The following is a 6,235-nucleotide window of genomic DNA, read 5'->3' on the forward strand; positions in this document are numbered from 1 at the left end:
TGCGGGAGAGTTCCCTTTTCTCCACACCCTCTCCAACATTTGTTGTTTCCAGATTTTGTGATGATGGCCATTCTGATTGGAGTGAGGTGATAACTCATTGTGGCTTTGACTTGCATTTCTCTGATGATTAGTGATGTTGAGCATCTTTTCATGTGTTTGCTGGCCATCTGTATGGACCGACATGTTTTATAACATTTTTTATTCTATTTTTCTTCTATTTTTATTTTTAGCCTTTTTATATATTTCTATTTCTAGCTAAGTTTTTTGTAGTTCTAACTTTATCTCTCCTACCTTCTTCTCTATCTTTCATACATTTCTATTTTTTTCTCTTTCTTTTCATATTTCCAGTCACACTATGCCCTTCTGTTGCCCTTTCTATCCTTTTTTAGTTTATTTTATCTTAATATACATATAATCAATATTATCAGTCTGCTCTGTTTCCTTACTCTATTCTCCAGATGACACACTGCTATGATTTTTATTATTAGGTTTGGTCTTTATCTTAGTTCTAAGTATAGTTGTCTGATTTTCTTTTGGGAATCTTCAGTCTGTCTGGTTGTACTCTAGCTCTTTATTATATTTGAACCTACCTTTCAAAATTTCCCTTGATGTGTGTTTCTTTGTGCGTATGGGGTGTTTTTGTTTGTTTGTTTGTTTGTTTGTTTTGCTTTGAATTTTTGTTGGTTTTCTCTTTGATTGTCTGATGTCATACTGGGGCTCTTCTGTCAGGTCTTTCTAGTGCCTTATGTTCTATTGGATTCAGTATTTGTGTGTCTTATTCATGTATGTGTTTCCTTGATTTAGTATTTGTTTGACTCAACACTGTGCCATTAGTCTGGGGCTTGGACAGTCTTTTTTAAACCCCTTTATTGCTGGGACAAGCAACCTCTGAAGTCTGGACTACTTGATTAGAAGTCAAGTAGGAGGCTCTGGGGAGGGAGCAACAAATCCAGGATGCTAGAGTACTAGAGAATCCTCAGCCACAGGGAAGATTAACTGCAGAGAACTCTCACAGAGCCCTGTATCACAGTCTAGGACCCGGCTTCATCTGACTGTCTGCAACTGCGAGTGTTGGATACCTCACACAAAACTACAAACAGGACAGGAACACAAACCCACCCATCAGCACATAGACAACCTAAAGCCATATTAACCTCACAGATATCCTAAAACACACCACCTGACATGGTCCTGCTCATGAGAGAGAAAAGACTCAGCTACACGCAATGGAAAGCAGGCAAAAGACCCTCCAACCAGAAAGCCTACACAAGACACTGGACAAACCCCACCACAGTGGGGAGAGGGCAGAAACAAGAGGAATTACTACTAGGCAGGATAAGGAAAGGAGACAGCAAATCCTATAAATTAGACAAAATGAGAAAACAAAGAAACAACTTGCAGTCAAAAGAGCAAGAAACAAACCCATAAGACCATAAAAATGAAGAGGAAACAGGAAAATTGCCTGAAAAAGAATTCAGAGTAATGATAGTAAAGATGATCCAAAACCTTGAAAACAAAATACAGGAAATACAAGAAACAGTTAATAAGGACTTAGAAGAACTGAAGAGAAAACAAACAGTAATGTGCAACAAAATAACTGAAATTAAAAATACTCTAGATGGTATAAACAGTAGAATAACTGAGGCAGAAGAACAAGTAAGTGAGTTGGAAGATAGAATGGGGGAAATAACTGCCACAGAGCAGGAAAAAGAAAAAAGAATAAAAAGAATGGAAGACAGTCTCACAGACCTTGGTGACAACATTAAGTGCACCAACATTCAAATCATAGGCATCCCAGAAGAAGAAAAAAAGAAAGGACCTGAGAAAATATTTGAAGAGGTTATAGTGGAAATTTTCCACAACATGGGAAAGGAAATAATTAATCAAGTCCAAGAAGTTCAGAGAGTCCCATACAGAATAAACCCAAGGAGAAACACATTGAGGCACATATTAATCAAACTAATGAAAATTAAACACAAAGAAAAAATATTAAAAGCAGCAAGAGAAAAGCAACAAAGAACATATAAGGGAAAACCCATAAGGATAACAGCTGATCTTTCTGTAGAAAGACTGCAGTCCAGAAGGGAGAGGCAGGATACATTGAAAGTCCTGAAAGAGAAAAACCTACAGGAAGAATACTCTACCTAGCAAAAATCTCATTCAGATTTGCTGGAGAAATCAAAAGCTTTACACACAAGCAAAATCTAGTAATCAGTCCATTGCTGTTGTAAATTCCTATAGTTAGAAGTAACGCCATCAAACTAGGTTGGGTTATAATTAACTCCTTTTTTTTTTAGGGTCTATAAGACACATGTATGACTCCATCATGGGTCTCTCCATCCCCTCCTGGTGTCTGTGCCAGAAGTTACTGTACTTTCTCTCCTTAATAAACTGTTATTCTGCTACTTAAACCTGCACAGTGGCTTGTTATTGATCCCAGGAGAAATTCTTTTCTTCCGGAGATCATGAATCCACACCCCTAGATGGATTACATGGCAACAAAGAGAAGGAAAAGACTTACAAAAACAGACCCAAAACAATTTTTAAAATGGTAATAGGAACATACATGTCAATAATCACCTTAAATGTAAATGGGTTAAATGCTCCAACCAAAAGACACGGACTGGTGGAATGGACACAAAAATAAGACCCTTCTATATGCTGACTACAAGAAACCCACTTCAGACCAAGGAACACATATAGACTGAAAGTAAGGGGATGGAAAAAGATATTCCATGCAAATGGAAGTCAAAAGAAAGCTGGAATAGCAATACTCATATCAGACAAATTAGACTCTAAAGTAAAGACTATTACAAAAGACAAGGAAGGACACTACATAATGATCAAGGGATCCATCCAAGAACAAGATATAACAATTGTAAATATCTATGCACCCAACATAGGAGCACCTCAATACACAAGGCAAATGCTAACAGCCATAAAAGGGGAAATCAACAGTAACACAATAAGAGTAGGAGACTTGAACAACCCACTTACATCAATGCACAGATCATCCAAACAGAAAATAAATAAGAAAACACAAGCTTTAAATGACACAATAGACCATCTTGACTTAGTTGATATTTATATGTCATTCCATCCAAAAACGACAGAACACTTTCTTCTCAAGTGCACATGGAACATTCTCCAGGATAGATCACATCTTGCGTCACAAATCAAGCCTCAGTAAACTCAAAAAAATTGAAATTGTATCAAGCATTTTCTCTGATCACAATGCCATGAGACTAGATATCAATTACATGAAAAAAAATTACAAAAAATAAAAACACATGGAGGCTAAACAATACACTATTAAATAACCAAGAAATCACTGAAGAAATCAAAGAGGAAATCAAAAAATACCTACAAACAAATGACAATTAAAACACAACAACCCAAAACCTATGGGATGCAGCAAAAGTGGTTCTAAGATGGAAGTTTATAGCAATAGTCCTACATCAAGAAACAAAAAAATCTCGAATAAACAACCTAAACTTGCACCTAAAACAATTAGAGAAAGAAGAACAAAAGAAAACCCAAAGTGAGCAGAGGGAAAGAAATCATAAAGATCGGATCAGAAATAAATGAAAAATAAATGAAGGAAACAATAGCAAAGACCAATGAAACTAAAAGTTGGCTCTTTGAGAAGATAAATAAAATTGATAAACCATTAGCCAGACTCATCAGGAAAAAAAGGGAGAAGACACAAATCAACAAAATTAGAAATAAAGAAGGAGAAGTAACAACTGACACCACAGAAATGCAAAAGATCATGAGAGACTACTACAAGCAACTATATGCCAATAAATTGGATAACCTGGAAGAAATGGAAAAACTCTAAGAAAAGTACAATCTTCCAAGACGGAACAACGAAGAAACAGAAAATATGAACAGACCAATCACAAGTACTGAAATTGAGTCTGTGATTTAAAATCTCCCAACAAACAAAAGCCCAGGGCCAGATGGCTTCACAGGCGAATTCTATCAAACATTTAGAGAAGAGCAAACACCTTTCCTTCTCAAACTCTTCCAAAATAAAGCAGAAGAAGGAACACTCCCAAACTCATTCTATGGGGCCACCATCACCCTAATACCAAAACCAGGCAAAGATGTCACCAGAAAAAGAACATTACAGACAATATCACCAATGAATATAGATGCAAAAATCCTCAACAAAATACTAGCTAACAGAATATACCAGCACTTTAAAAAAAATCATACAACGTGATCAAGAGGGGTTTATCCCTGGAATGCAAGGATTCTTCAATATATGCAAATCAATCAATATGATACATCATATCAACAAATTGAAAAATAAAAACCATATGATAATCTCAATAGACTCAGAAAAGGCTTTGACAAAATTCAACACCCATTTATGGTAAAAACTCTCTAGAAAGTGGGCATAGAAGAAAATTACCTCAACATAATAAAAGCCATATATGAGAAACCAACAGCCAACATTGTTCTAAATGGTGAAAAACTGAGAGCATTCCCTCTAAGAACAGGAACAAGACAAGGGAGCTCACTCTCACAATTATTATTCAACAAAGTTGTGGAAGTTATAGTCACAGCAATCAGAGAAGAAAATGAAATAAAAGGAATACAAATTGGAAAAGAAGTAAAATTGTCACTCTTTGCAGATGACATGATATTATATATAGAAAACCCTAAAGACTCTACCAGAAAACTGCTAGCACTAATTGATGAATTTAGTAAAGTAGCAGGATACAAAATTAATGCACAGAAATTTCTTGCATTCCTATACACTAACAACGAAAAAGCTGAAAGAGAAGTTAAGGAAACTCTCCCATTTCCGATTGCAACAAAAAGAATAAAATACCTAGGAATAAACCTGCCTAAGGAGGCAAAAGACCTGTATGCAGAAAACTATAAGACACTGATGAAAGAAATCAAAGACAAGACAACCAATGGGGAGACATACCATGTTCTTGGATTGGAAGAATAAACATTGTGAAAATGACTATACTACCAAAAACAATTTACAGACTCAACGCAATCCCGATCAAATTACCAATGGCATTTTTCACAGAACTAGAGCAAGAAATCTTACGATTTGTATGGAAACGCAAAAGACCCCGAATAGCCAAAGCAATCTTGAGAAGGAAAAATGGAGTTGGTGGAATTAGGCTTCCTGACTTCAAACTATACTACAAGGTCACAGTGATCAAGACAGTATGGCACTGGCACAAAAATAGAAAGGTAGATCAATGGAACAGAATAGAGAATGCTGAGGTAGACCCAAGCACATACTGGCACCTTATCTTTGACAAAGGAGGCAAGAATATACAATGGAAAAAAGACAGCATCTTCAATAAGTGGTGCTGGGGAAATTGGACAGCAACATGTAAAAGAATGAAATTAGATCACTTCCTTAGACCATACACAAAAATAAACTCAAAATGGATTAAGACCTAAATATAAGACCAGACACTATAAAACTCCTAGAGGAAAACATAGGCAGAACACTCTATGACATATATCAAAGCAAGATCCTTTTTGACCCACCTCCTAGAATCATGGAAATAAAATCAAGAATAAACAAATGGGACCTAAGGAAACTTAAAAGCTCTTGCTCAGCGAAAGAAACCATAAACAAGACAAGAAGACAACCCTCAGAATGCGAAAAAATATTTGCCAATGAAACAACTGACAAAGGATTAATCTCCAAAATATATAAGCAGCTCATGCCATTTACTACCAAAAAAGCAAATAACCCAATCCACAAATGGGCAGAAGACCTAAATAGGCATTTCTCCAAGGAAGACATGCATCTGGCCAACAAACACATGAAAAGATGCTCAACATCACTAATCATTAGAGAAATGCAAATCAAATCCACAATGAGGTATCACTTCACACCAGTCAGAATGGCCATCAACAAAAAATCTTGAAACAATAAATGTTGGAGAGGGTGTGGAGAAAAGGGAACTCTCCTGCACTGTTGGTGGGAATGTAAGTTGGTACAGCCACTATGGAAAACAGTTTGGAGATTCCTTAAAAAACTAAAAATAGAACTACCATATGATTCAGTAATCCCACTCCTGGGCATACACCCAGAGAAAATCATAATCCAAAAAGAAACATGTACCATAATGTTCATTGCAGCACTATTTACAATAGCCAGGACATGGAAGCAACCTAAATGCCCATCAACAGATGAATGGATAAAGAAGATGTAGCACATATATACAATGGAACATTACTCAGCCAT

This window comes from Hippopotamus amphibius, chromosome 15, assembly GCF_030028045.1.
Source record: "Hippopotamus amphibius kiboko isolate mHipAmp2 chromosome 15, mHipAmp2.hap2, whole genome shotgun sequence".
NCBI classification, from domain to species: Eukaryota; Metazoa; Chordata; class Mammalia; order Artiodactyla; family Hippopotamidae; genus Hippopotamus; species Hippopotamus amphibius.